General features: G+C 53.8%; 1 pseudogene; it reads left to right on the top strand.

The window, feature by feature from the left end:
• The first annotated feature begins 7,646 nt into the window (after positions 1–7,646).
• On the top strand, positions 7,647–13,435 carry LOC109742000 (disease resistance protein Pik-2-like; annotated as a pseudogene).
• Positions 13,436–14,814: the final 1,379 nt, after the last annotated feature.

Here is a 14,814-nt window from a genome sequence, read left to right as displayed (position 1 = left end):
GCCGGGCCTATGGACCCCACGAACGAGGCTGGTGCTCCCATAGCAGAGGAGGTGCCGCAAGTCCTCATTGCCGAGCCCCAGGCTCCAACTTGGGCAAGGCACATCGTCTGCTTCCTCCAAACCGGAGAACTTCCCGGCGATAAAGGTGAAGCTGAGAAAGTAGCCCGGAGGGCCAGTATGTACCAGTTTGTCGATGACACTTTGTACAGAAGGAGGCCCAACAGTGTGAAATTGAAGTGTGTTTGCCGGGAAGATGGAAAAGAACTGCTGGCTGAGATTCACAGAGGAATGTGCGGCTCACACATTGGATCAAGGGCATTAGTTGGGAAAGCATTCCGGCAAGGATTCTATTGGCCCATCGCCCTCTATGATGTAGTTGAGCTTGTCACGGCATGTGAAGCCTGCCAGTTCCATTCCAAGAGAACACACCTGCCTGCCCAAGCCCTTTAGACAATCCCCTATCATGGCCATTTTCGGCCTGGGGGCTCGATATCCTCGGCCCCTTCCCCCGAGCAATCGGGGGCTTTGAATTCTTGTTCTTTGCCATCGACAAGTTTACAAAGTGGCCGGAAGTGACTGCCGTCAGAAAGGTGACTGCTCAGTCAGCTATCAACTTCTTGAAAGAATTGATGTGTCATTTCATAGTACCGGCAAGGATCATCACTGACAAAGGCACCCAGTTCACGAGCCACGCCTTCATGCAATACGTTCATGCCCTTGAATGCAAGATCTCATTCACTTCTGTGGCACACCCCCGGAGCAATGGACAAGCTGAGAGGGCGAACGCTGAAGTGCTTCATGGACTCAAGACAAGAACTTTCGATACGCTGTAGAAGCACGGCAGGCGGTGGATCGAGGAGCTGCCGGTAGTTCTTTGGTCCCTCAGAACGACACCTAACCGAGCTACCGGGCAGACTCCCTTCTCCCTGGTCTACGGGGCAGAAGCAGTTATCCCCACGGAACTCATTTACGGATCCCCTTGAGTGCTTGCCTATGATGAAGTAGCGCAAGATCAGCACCGGCGTGATGACGCTGTGCTACTGAAGGAGAACCGTCTCCGGGATGCTACGCGTGTTGCACGCTACCAGCAAGCCCTACGTCGCTATCATAGCCGCAGGGTTCACGCCCGGTGTTTTGAGGAAGGTGAACTTGTCCTTAGGCGCGTTCAGTCTGCCAAGGGTACAAACAAGCTATCACCGAAGTGAGAAGGCCCTTACCGGGTGGTACGAGTCACCAGACCCGTGCAGCCCGTCTGGAGACCGGAGATGGCACTCAGCTGCAAAACTCATGGAATATTGAGCATCTCCGGAAGTACTACCCGTAATGCGCGAGGCTCACCCTTTTGTATAGGCCTTGCCTCGGCTGCATGTAACCCCTTGTACAAAGCCAGGGCGATGACCCCATGCAAGAAAAATTAAAGAAGCGCTGTAGGGGGCCCCAACTAAGATTTCATGCATGCACGAGAACACCCAGATCACTGCATAAGCATTTCATGAGCATTTTCATATGCATATAGATAGGATTGCATCCTTCATTCTCATCTACATGGAGTTGCAGGTTCCTACCGTGAACTTAGCTTCGACAAAGGACGAGAAGATTACACGGCGCAACGATCCCCGGCAAAGCCAAACTGATAAGTTTACTTCTTGTCCATTAGTGTTCTGTAAGGCTATAACTTCGCATGAGAAAACCTCGCCTCTCTCTTGAAACTTAGGTGCTCCCATCCATGACTCAAGTGTTGCTTCGGTCAGGATGGTCGCAATTGCCTTTGATAAAAAGGAGTTGGCAGGGGCCTGGCCCCTTTGTCTGTTCCCCGGCAGACGTAGCTCTCCGGCACACAAAGAGGGTGCCGGCAGGATATCCTGCCGGAGAAAACTCGTTTATTTTCATTAAAGAGGCACTCCACCTCTGCATGGACATACACATGCACAGGCTCCTGGAAAGGTTTATCCTTTTCATTCATATGCTGATACAAGTACAAGCATTACATAACACAAAGATGGACTCAAGAGATTACATTATTTGAATTAAAATTTGGCAATTGCCTACTAGTTTAAGATTGAAAAAAGATAAGTGCCCCGTTCGCCTTTACCCCTGTCCATCCCCTGCAGGAAGAGGTCGAAGGAGCTGGAGGCGGGCACAGCTGGGATTCGGCGCCTCCCCAGGATCAGGACGGCGCCGCTCCCCAGCAAGGAGGAAGAAACCGGAGGGCAGGCATGGATGGTGACGCTGCCGGAGGACCAGATGAGAGACACGGAGTCACCGGCAAACACGACTCGTCGGAACGATCGTCCCCGTTCTTGGTGCGTCGTGGGTTGCCGCTGCCGTCCGCATCACTACCACCTGAAGACCTCGGCGCGACCACAGAGAGCATGGTTGTCCCCGGGAGCCCTGGCGTTGGAAGCTACCGCACGTCTTGAAGACGCGTGAGAAAGCAAGGAGCCTCCCTGATCGACGAGATGACCGCACCCAGGAGGAGCCAGATTTGCCCCCGTTAACGGCAAATCCTTCCTACGGCTCCTCCCCGATACCGCCGGAAGAAAAAGAATGAGGAGCGGTTGACTAGCACGCATCGTGCCCTCTTCGATCCACGACATGGTGTCGGCCGTGTCCACTCCCACTAAGATCAAGGCTACGGGTGACACAGCAGCGAACGCGCCGGGGTTGCCGCCCCTGGCATCAGCGCCTCGCCGCCCGAACCTTCCTCCCAGATCCAAGGGAGACCCCAAGCAGAAGCCCGGGGGCTGGCTCCAGGCTCTTCTCTTTGACATCACCAAAAGAAGCAAAAACAAGAGAAGAAAAGGAGGAATGCAGAGATGGATGGCTTCGCCCTGCTCCCCTTCCTTTATTAGGCCGGGTGGGGAAGGGCAGCTGCTCCATCAACAGGTGATCACCGCCCTCCACCACCAATTCAAGGCAGGCGGGCCCTCTCCAAGATGCTCTCCCGCGCCATGCCCCTCCATTACCTACCCCGCGCGATGCATGCAGCCTACGTGGCCAAAGGATAAGGGCGCGCTGTGGGAAGAGTAAATTGGCAGTTTCTACCCCGTGCGTTAAAGTCATTCATGGGCCATCACTGGAGCAGCCCACCACTATTGGCTTTACACCGCGCGCGGGGAAATCGGAAACCGCCCTAAGATCAGGACTAATGAAGCAGTAAAGGAAACCTTAAGGGGCCAACCCCTTTAGTGATCCTGCCTGTGCACTTATTAGGCCCTACCCCGACGACGCTCAGCAGCGCGTTCGGGGCAGGCCCGGGGGCTTCTGTCGGTGCAACAAACCCTGGGTCTGTTGCCCAACTGTGCACAGGCACAAGATCAAGATTGAAGCACCAGCTCAAGTCAGAGATTAAAGAGCCAACAGATTTGAGGAACCAACATGCAGCTCAGAGAGACCATGATCGAGCCAGAGGAGCAAGATATTGGCAAGAGAAGGGCCTCCCTTGCCGGGCAGACGAGCCCGGCAAGGGGCGAGGCAACCACCAGAAGAAAGCAACCAAGGATCCCCGGCAGAGCCTGCCGGGGCTCGCGGGGGCTAAACCACCCCGCCAACCACTCAAGAACAACCCACGTCGTCAATCAGTGCGGTGTCAAGCCGCAAGATGATTAAGTGGCAGCAATTCGCCACATGGCAGCCATTTCCTACAGGAGAAACCCACAGATGACACCCGTCCTGCGCCGTGTCAAGGGAACAGGCGCGGAGCTGGCAGGATAGCCCGGCAGGCCTTGCCGGGCAACCAGTGATGTGACACTAAGTGGCGCATTTAATGCATCCTGTCAGCCCGCAGAGTTAGGTATGATAGCACTGTTTGCTATCATATCACTGGATAATGACCACTTTGCCACCGTGGTGACCCCTTAATCTATAAAAGGAGGCCCATGGCACTCGTAGGAGGGGTTAGAAGGTTTGAAAGTTGATGAACCCAAGCCACCATATGCGCCTAGTCGCTACGGCCCCGAGGCGAACCCTGCCGGACAAGTGTACTACGCACCAACACACTCATTCCACCATCAATACACCAAAGCAGGAGTACGGTCTTATGCCTCGCAGCGGCCCGAACCTGGGTAAATTGCTTGTGTGCTCTCTGCCATGCTGTCGTGCGCTGATCTGCTCTTTGTGCAACGCGACGTCCCCCCGCCGAACCAGCAAGGGGCCACCCGGTCCCATAGGTGGCTACGGATATCCCGCGACATAGGGTTTAGCCCACAACTTACGATCTTGAGGTAGATCAACTTTGTACTTTGATACACCCATAATACAAGCAACAACAGAACATAGGGCTTTACCTCCTTTAAGCGGGCCCGAACCAGGGTAAAATGATCGTGTCCTCTGTCTCTTGTTACATATCGATCTGATTTCACAACTCATGCCCCCCTACCCGAGGTCTGTCGGTTTTGACATTGACACTAGTGCTTTCATTGAGAGCTCATTGTGTGATCGCCTAGGATTGATGGCTCACTTGCAGATCGATAGCAACATTGGTTGTGGTGACATCTTCGTCCCCGGCAAGCTCTTCGCCTTTGGCAGCATAGTGTTGCACGCTGACCTGACTAGCCGCCTAGGCCGTGTCGAGAACTTCGCCCCAAACCAGGTCATCATGTTTGGAAGCCTGGAGTACATCATGGATGCCCGAGGTGATCTTGTTCTCGCGGGACCGATCTTGAATCAACTTGAGGATCCCTCCAGCGCAGGAACTCCAGAATAGGTTTCCGATCTTATCCTCGAATCCGACCTCCCGATGGAGCCAATCCCGGAGGTAGATCTGGTGGCCACCACGTCCAATCCAAGCCCTGCCTCCTCGGATGATGGCTCGGAGCCGAACTCATCTTCGTACCCGACAGCGGTCTCTGAGGCAACTTCTCCGCCCGCCAACATAGGGTTGGCCTGGAGCGATCGAGATGACCGGGCCCGCGCCAAGCGGAACGAACAAACCACTTCATATCAGAACGGTTTATAGCCAGGTACTCGACACCAAGGAGCTCTCGCAAACAAATGAGGTGCTGGATCGAATCCAAAACTTGGCGATCTCGTTTGCTGTTTATGATCAAATCGGGTGTCAAGTTGCTGATCGGGAAATTTTCATTCCGCCCACCACCCACCTAGTCGCCACGATCGAGGACGTGACCGATGCGCCTAACTACGGCTCCGACGAAGCAGATCCACCCGCGGCCAAACCCTGTACAGGGAACTGGGCTGCAACATCTATCTACGACGTCTACATGGTTGACACCCCGAAGGACAAGTCTAAGGAGAAACCCAATGAAAACCCTAAGCGTCACCACCCTAAGAGGCAGACGAAGGGTAACAATGGAAGCAGAAGTATGACCAACACTACGGGCGCCGCCGATAACGATGACGCCGCCACCGCCCAGAATACAATCGAGGAAGGGCACGCCTCACCCGCCCAACAAGATGGGCCCGTAGGAACACCACCGAAGAACGACCCCGAAGACACGGGTACCCACGACGATGGTCGGACAGGGACTACCTCCCCGGATCCGATGACGAGCTTAGCCTCGGACCCGAAGACTTCGTGGTACCTATAAACACGTCCGAACAGGCACGGTTCCAACGACAACTCATCACAACCGCGCGAAGCATGAAGAAGAACCAGCAGGAGTAGTATACTCACGAGAACACGCTCAACGACAATTGGATGAAAATCCTTGTGGTCGAAGCGAACCTCGAGGACTGAGGCGTGGCCGCCAAATCGTTCCCGAAAAGGCAGCTGCTGCCCGACTTTGACGATGAGGTAGCTGATAACGAACTACTCATGCATGGCCACGCAGGCCAGGCTGACCGCCCCCCTAGAGGGCGACATTGCCCAACAGGCACAAATAAAAGAGCTCCCTATAAAAACCCGCCCTCACGGCAAGACCGCCGTCGAATATCCTGAGCCCTTCGATTTGCGCGACAAGATACAGGCCAATAAAGCCCCTCCTCGATCTATTTATGGATCACGTGATCGCGCACCTGCCGGTCCAGAGGGCTACGATGCTTGGTTAGACAGGCATGAAAGAGATCGGGAGCAAGCTAGGACGAAGGCCAACGCCCGCCAAGACACGGATCAATATCGAGGGTCCGCACATCCAGTGTGTTCCACAGACGAGGTCATGGAGCATCACTTCCCAAAGGGGTTTAAACCAATCAATATCGATCAATACGATGGAACGACTGACCCGGCTATCTGGATCGAGGATTTCCTCCTCCATATTCACCATGGCCCGAGGTGATGACCTCCACGCCATAAAATACCTGCCACTCACATATAAAGGACCGGCAAGGCATTGGCTTCACAACCTCCCCAGAAATTATATTCGAAGCTAGTAGGAGCTCGAAGAGGCCTTTAGGGCAAACTTCCAAGGCACCTACGTTTGACCCCCAGACACCGACGACCTCAGCCACATCGTTTTTGAACGGCGAATCAGCTCAAAAATTCTGGAACCAGTTCTTAACTAAAAAGAACCAGATTGTCGATTGTCCCGACGTCGAGGCAATTGAGGCATTCAAGCATAGCATCCGGGACGAATGGCTCGCCCGACAGCTCGGGCAGGATAAGCCGAGAACCATGGCGGCTCTTACCTCACTAATGACCCGCTTTTACGCGGGCGAGGATAGCTGGCTGGCCCGTAGCTCCCGCAGGAGCGACTCTGACACCTCGGAAGCACGCGACGGGAACGGGAAATCCAGGCGCAACAGATACAAGCACCGGAACAAGAACAGTGGCAGCGATGCCGAGGACCCAGTAGTCAATGCAGGGTTCAGTGGCTCACTGACCGGACCCAAGAAGAGGCTCCTCAAAGTTCAAAGAGAACAAAGACGTCTCAGAACATGTATTAAACTATTAATACAACATATTTGATAACATCATTGTTTCTCTAGGGCACTGCTGGTTTTACTTCCTGCAAAGTGTAACGTCGTACCGCACATCATATATAGCGGAAAAATCTTGTTTATTGACCCAATTCGAATTTTGATCTGAAACGGGGCACTTTCAGATAGTACACCAATCTTTTGCCGCTTCCTAAAATTCAGAAATCACACATGTACATCTTTGAACAAAATAGTACTTCCTCCGTAAACTAATATAAGAGTGTTTAGAGTATTAAAGTAGTGATCTAAACGCTCTTATATTAGTTTACAGAGGGAGTACGTATTTGCAGATTTCATGTGCCTGTGCAGAAAAGGAAACAAAAACCAATTTCTGTGCTGAAAAAGTTGCTAAATTGCCCCTTTATCCCTGTCTTGTCTACTACTAAATGCTACAGTAGTGTACATCTGTCACTGTTGACTAATCAGGTTCAGATCGAACTAGTACATTTCGACGAGATTCGCATATGCTCACCCAGCACGTAAAACTAAGTCTAGTTAAATGTACATGTGGGTGTCAATGCATGTTTGGGGACCAAATTTCTTGCCTCGGTTCGATTAACCTGAATTCATCACGGCTAATGAGGCTCTCTTCATTAACTCACTCACACACCCCCACCTCTGGTTGTCTACTGCACTTGCACATGTGCCATTGTTGGGTGAGCCAAGGAAAAAGCTCGCACTACTTGTCCGAGTTCACTCCGCTAGCTTAGCTCCCATCACATCACACAAACTCAAAGAGAGGTGGAGTGCAGAGACAAGGAAAAGAGAGACTGATGGCGCCTGTGGTGAGTGCTGCACTGGGCGCATTGGGCCCCGTGCTGGTGAAGCTCACCACGTTGCTCACCGATGAGTGTTACCGCCTGAAAGGGGTCCGGCGTGAGATCCGCTCCCTCAGATCAGAGCTGACCAGCATGCATGCTGCGCTCCAGAGTTACAGCATGCTAGAAGATCCCAGTGTCCAAGTGAAGGCATGGATATCGGTGGTGAGGGAGCTGGCCTACGAGTACGACACCGAGGATTGGATCGACAGGTTCATTCATCGCCTCGGCCTTGGCGGGCAACAGGGCGGCATCAACGAGTTCTTCCGCGGCACTGTTCGCCGTCTAAAGACACCTCGATCTCGGCGCCGAGTAGCCAACCAAATTGGCAATCTGAAGGCTCGTGTCATGGAAGTGCAAGAGCAGAAGAATCGTTACAAGCTGGATGATATTCCTCGTGCCACCTCTGGCCATGTTGCTGTGGATCCTCTGCTGTCTGCTCTTTTTGCCGAGGAGGCACACCTTGTGGGTGTTGAAGGTCCCAGAGATGATCTTGCCAGGTGGATGGGGGAAGAAGGAAACGGCTCGACCGAGCATCATCGCAGGGCGCTGTCTATTGTTGGGTTTGGAGGACTGGGAAAGACAACACTGGCGAATGAGGTACATCGCAAGATTCGGGGCCATTTTCGTTGTCGTGCTTTTGTATCAGTCTCGCAAAATCCAGATGCAAAGAAGATTATCAAGGATGTCATCTCCCAAGTGATCTCTCAAGTAACTTGCCAGGATGGTTTCACAGAAGATATCAACATTTGGGATGAAAACAAATCCATAGCAAAGCTAAGAGAACTGCTACAAGATAAGAGTTGATTAATTTCGGCCTTTACACAAAGCATGATGCTCCATTGTAGTCCTCATTATTTGGGTAGTTGCTACTGCCTGTGCTATTAATATTCACATACCGAGTAACACTGCACCACTGACAGTGCTTGTTAGTTGTTACCACATGGCCTGAACAATTTCAGGCATCCTTGCAAATTGCCACACCTACCAGAAAGTTTCAAATAATGTAACCAAGGACACACACAATACTGCATACCTTTACCGGAGGTGGAAATCTTCTTCAGAAACCTGGCTAATAAGCTTTACACAAGTAATATTTGTCATCATGCAAATATGTAGTATAACCTTACTGCATGGGGATATGCATTATTAATTAGTTGAGTACCTGAAGGCATTTACAAAAAGGATGTTTCCTTTTTCTTGTTGAATTCCTTATAATAGTTGTTTGACTATGTTCTACTATCTATCAGCTATCTCGTCATCATTGATGATATATGGTCTATACCGGCATGGGATGCTATTAAGTTTGCTTTTCCAGAGAATAAATGTTCTAGCAAAATTATAGCTACTACACTCATTGTCAATGTGGCAAGGTCATGTTGCTCAGGTGGTGATGACCGCATCTATCAAATGGAACCTCTGAGTGATATTCACTCCAAATATTTGTTTTCTGCAAGAATATTTGGTTCTTGGAACTGCTGCCCTGATATGTTCAAGGAAATCTCAAATGAAATTTTGAAGAAGTGTGGAGGGCTTCCATTGGCAATTATCAGTGTATCTAGTTTGTTGGCAAACAGAGCAACTGTCAAAGAAGAGTGGGAGAGAGTAAAAAGGTCTATTGGTTCTGCACCGGAGAGAGGCAAGAGTTTGGAGGGAATGAATAGCATATTGTCCCTTAGTTACAGTGATCTCCCACCAAATCTCAAGACTTGCTTGCTGTATTTGAGTCACTTTCCTGAGGACTCTGTGATTGAGAGAGAACGGTTAGTGAGGCGATGGATAGCAGAAGGCTTTATCTCTGAAGAGCGTGGACAGAGCCAGCAAGAGGTTGCGGAGAGCTGTTTTTACGAGCTTATCAACAAAAGCATGGTCCAACCGGTGGACGTTGGCTATGATGGTAAGGCTCGTGGATGTCGAGTCCATGACATGATGCTCGAACTCCTCCTATCAAAATCCATGGAAGAGAATTTCATCGCTGTGGTAAACGGTGGGCAAACAGTCTGGGAAAATTCCCATTGTTACATTCGGCGACTCTCGATACAGCATACTGATCATGAGCTTGCATCTATGTTGACAAATAAAGATCTGCGCCATGTTCGTTCGTTCACAGTAACATGCTCAGGTTGCCTCGAACATTTGCCTAGTCTTGATGAGTTTGAAACTCTGCGTGTACTGGATTTTGAAGGATGCAACAGTTTGGAAGGGTATGATATAAACGGTATGGACATGGATATCAAAGCTACCACCAGAGGTTGTGATGCTACATGAGCTAGAGACACTAGATATCAGGGATACATATATACAAGAGTTGCCTGCTGGAATTGCTCGACTAGTTAAACTACAGCATCTACTCGCTACCAGACATACTATTCATGGGAAAATAAGGATACCAAATGGAATTGGAAATATGAGGAACTTAAGAAAGATCTCAGGGTTTAATGTGACCATGAGTTCAGTTAGTGCAGTGGAGGAGCTGGGGAACCTGACAAGTTTGGATCAACTCCATGTAGCGCTGAATAATGGAGGATTGGATCATTACAAGAGACATGAAGAGGCGTTACTCTCCACACTACGCAAGCTTGGCACCTGCAAACTCCAGACTCTATGGATATACAGTGATAATGCAACTCCCCTCGAGTTCTTAGATTCTTGGTGCCCTCTACCATCTTCCCTCCAAAGATTCCAGATGAGCACCTACTACTATATATTTTTCAAGAACTCCGACATGGATCACGCAAGCACTCGCCAGTCTAGCTTTTCTAGACATCAGTTTAACTCAAGTAACAGAGGAGGACCTGCGCATCCTTGGGAAGCTGCATGCTCTGCTTTTTAAAAAAAAAGGCTTTCGCCCCGCTTTATATATAAAGCAAACCGCCAAGAGCACACATACACGGACTAGTTCAAAACACACACACCCAAGTCACAAAACAAGAAGTACCAAGGTTCTGCTGAGGGCACAGCTCAACAAGCCCAAAATAAACAAAAAGGACGCGGCCGAGGCAAGGCGTCTAATCCAGCTCCGGGGGTGGCGGAGGGGGCGGCGGCGACAGACGGACGGCCATCGAGCGAAGGTCGGCGATGAAGGCGGTGATGGCGTCGCGGTCCTGAGGGCGCCTAAGCGGCCGCCAAAGCTGCAAGTAACCAGACAGTTTGAACAGAGCGTCAGTAGCCCGTCAAAGAGGAATACGCTGGATCACAACCTTATTGCGAATCGTCCAAAGAGTCCATGCTAGAACCCCGATCACGAGCCACCTAATGTGGCGAGAGGGGGAAGGGGAGTTCTGGAGTTCGGCGAAGAGGTCGGGGAAGTTGGTGTGACACCAATCGCCTCCCACTGCCTCCCTAAAGCAGCTCCACATGAATTGAGCTGAGACACAGGAGAAGAAGATGTGATTCGAATCTTCGGGGGTACCACACCGGGGGCAGATGCCGGACCCAGGGCCATTGCGTTTGCGGACCTCCACCCCAGACGGAATCCTACCGCGGATCCATTGCCACATGAATATCCATGCTCTGCTTTTTTTCAGGACTATGGCTGGAATCAGACCCAAAGGAAAGGATCACAATCCAAGGATTTTCATGTCTGAGGGAGTTTGTCCTAGTTTGCAGAGAACGTACAGGCCAGGCGTATGTTACGTTCGTGAAAGGGGCTATGCCGAAGCTTGAGAAGCTCAGGCTGCCATTCCATGTGTCGATGGCGACAACCTGTGGCTTCTACTTTGGCATCGAGCATCTCCCATGTCTGAGAGATGTAGTGGTATATCTCTACAAGGAGGGTGCTGGATACTCTGAAATCAGGGCTGCGGCAGCTGTAATCAGGAATGAAGCACCAACCCTCCCAGAGTTATTATTTCTGGAGAGGATGATGAAGATTCCGATGACTAAAATATTCAACCATCCGGATGAATTTCCCTCTATCGAGTTACACGAGGTATCTTAATGACATAGGCGCGTTGTTTTGTACAATCAAAATGCATATCCTCTTTTACCTTTTTTCTACTATATGTCCAAGTTGCCCAAGGGTTCTCAAATTCATATCCTCTGCTGTTCCACGTTTCCTGTGCAGGATTATCATCTGTTGCTCGCTTTCCTGTAACGTCATCCTGTACGGCCACGGCATCGAGGGGCTTGGTTTCTTCCATCTTGAGGTCCCAGATCTTCCCCCGCCCACCCCCTCCCTTCAGGCGATCGTTACGGTGGTCGACGGGGTGGCATCCCCGGAGATGATTGAGGCCGAGCTCAACCACCTCTACCGTCGCCAGTGGGACTGGGCGGTCACTCCCACGGCCGGCCACATCTTCACCGTGATCTTCCCCGACACCGTCAGTTACGGCTACGCCACTTGTAGTGGCCGGATCACCCTCGCCCTCAACCAGCTTGTCGTCGACATCACCGAGCCGGTCCTCGACGCCCCTGCGGTGGCTGTTCTGGATACCGCCTGGCTCCTTGTGGGTGGTCTCCCCGACATCGCCCGGTCAGAGCTCGTCATCCGCCAGATGTCCAGGACTCTCCCTCCGCAAGGAGGAGGAGGTCCGGGTCAAGGTCAAGTGCTTAGACTCCTCCAAGCTCCACGTCACCGTCCGTGTTTTCTTCAACGACCAGGGCTACGACCTCCGCATCGCCCCCGAGCTCCCCAACCACGTCGGTCGCCCCCGCTTCACCGACGATGGGCCTCCTGGCGGCAACCCGGGGCCGGTGGGGACTACCACGGCCGACACCGCCCCCGCTCCCGCCGGTCGGAGGACGGGGAGGGTTCGGATGACTCGCCCTCCCGGTCGCAGTCCCGATCACCTTCGCCTCCGGCCGATGGGGGGCATGGGCGCCAGGCCGTGCCGGGTCCCCTCCTCGGTCCGGTGGCCGAGTCCCCTGCCGCCAGCGATGCCTCCAGCGTGGGCTTGGTCGTCTGCCCCGCCTCCTCACCACGCTCCCCTGTCTCCACCGCTCCAGACGGGCCGGTCCTGGACATGGTTCTCCTCCCTACAGGGTCGGTGATCCAGGACCCGCCCTCACCGCTCGCCGGGGGCGTGGTGGCCGCCCCTGCTCCCTCCCCCGGCGCCGCTCCCGACGTCGCCCCGTCGGCCGCCCTGCCGCCTCCGGCCGCGGCCCCCCTGCTGTCCCCGGCCCCGCCTATGGCCCGGACGGCTCTCGTCACCGACTCTGCTCCACCACCATCATCCCCGACACCGATGCCATCGCCGTCTTCCACTCCGACCCCGGCTCTTCAGCTACTCCCCGCTGCGGTCTCTGGCCTGGACGGGGAGTCCCAGGTGACCACCCCCCTGGCTGCCCCGCCTCCGCCTCCACGCGTCGTGGCCTTCCCTCGGCGCGCCGGTTCGGCCTCCTCTCCGGCGACTGCTTCTCGCCGGAGTGCTCGGTTGGACGCGGCGCGCCCGGAGGATTGCCCGGCGCTACCCATCCGCGAGCGGGCAGAGCTTCGTGCCGCTGCACGGAACCTGGAGCCAGGTACCCCTTCAGTCCCCCCCTCGGCAGCTACTTGTTCCTTCTCTGCTCTCGAGTCGGTGCCGCTTGGAAACCTTGTGAAGATCGCCACCGACTCCGCGATCATCTTTAGGGGGGAGGTCGGCCCCCCCTTAGCCCAGATCGAGGCCATTAGGGCCCGCGAGATCCTCGACGGGAGGCTGGCTGCGGCTAGAGCAGCCCTACTCTTGCCCCCCGACTCGTCGTCCGAGTCGGCGGAACTTATGCCGCCCCCTCCTCGGAGGATTGGTGGAATTCCCCCCTGACCGCCGCCGAGCTTCGGGGTCGTACCCGTTCTCGGACTGCCGCTCTCCGCGCCCAAAGCGCATCCCGTGTCCTGGGGTCAAGCAGCCCCTCAATGGTTGCGTGATGCGTGCCCTCTTCTGGAACATTCGCGGTTTCGGCCATGATGGCCGCCGCCGCCAACTCATCGAGTACATGCGTGACGAACACATTGATATTGTCGCCATCCAGGAGACCATGCGTACGGATTTCTCCCTCCCTGAGCTCGACCGCCTGAGCTCCCACCTTTTCGCCTGGCATTGGCTCCCTTCTAGTGGGACCGCGGGCCATTCCGGTGGCATCCTGTTAGGTGTGAAGGATGCCACCTTCGAGGTGGGTAGTATGGACCGGGGTCAGTTCTTTGTTAGCATGGAGATCTTTGAACGCTCCCTTAACTTCAAGTGGGAGGTCATTATTGTCTACGGCCCCGCCGACCACAGCCGTTCCGCCTCCTTCCTCGAGGAGCTTCACCGGAAGGTGTCGGCTGCGTCGCTGCCGGTTGTTGTGGGGGGTGACTTTAATCTCCTTAGGTTCGTGGAGGACAAGAGCAATGCCAACGTCAACTTTGCCCTTATGCAAATGTTCAACGATTGCATTGCGGATCTTGGCCTCCGTGAGATTGACCGGGTTGGTGCCAGGTTCACCTGGACCAACCGTCAGGCTGCCCCGACCCAGTCCGTCCTGGACCGGGTCCTAGTTTCTCCAGAATGGGACCTCCGTTGCTCCCTTGCCTCCCTCCGGGCCATCACTCGGATTGGCTCCGACCACGTCCCCCTCCTTCTATCTTCCGCTGATGAACGCCCCCCGGTCCCCCCCCCCCCCCGTTTCCGGTTTGAGACATTTTGGCTGTCCCAAGCTGGCTTCATCGACGCGGTCGGCGCCCGTTGGTTGGAGACTCGCGCCTTCTTGCAGTCTCTTGCTCGCCCTCCCTCCACTGTCGACTCTTGGCACGTCTGCGCCAAGCGAGGCCGACAGTTCATGAAGGGGTGGGGCGCCAACCTGGGGCGTGACCTCCGCGAGCGTAAGAAGGCTCTACTGTCTGCGATCCAAGCCTTGGACCTGCGTGCCGATGCTACCGGCCTTTCTCCCGAGGAGTGGCTCTCCCTCTACGACTTGGAAGATCAGCTCTCTATCATCTACGCCGATGAAGAGGCCTACTGGTGTTTGCGTGGTGCTCAGAAATGGGTCCTGAAGGGAGACGCGAATACGACATATTTCCAAGCCATTGCTAATGGCCGACGTAGGAGCAACACCATCCCTCTCCTTTGGGATGGCTCGACCCTCCTGCAGTCCCCGCGGGACATTAGGTCCCACGTCGACGGCTTCTATAGGTCCCTGTTCACAGCCGCTCCTCGGAGCGGCT

Source organism: Aegilops tauschii, chromosome 1 (genome assembly GCF_002575655.3).
Source record: "Aegilops tauschii subsp. strangulata cultivar AL8/78 chromosome 1, Aet v6.0, whole genome shotgun sequence".
NCBI classification, from domain to species: Eukaryota; Viridiplantae; Streptophyta; class Magnoliopsida; order Poales; family Poaceae; genus Aegilops; species Aegilops tauschii.
The sequence above is the reverse complement of the archived record's forward strand: the minus strand, read 5'-3'. Positions and strand labels throughout refer to the sequence as shown.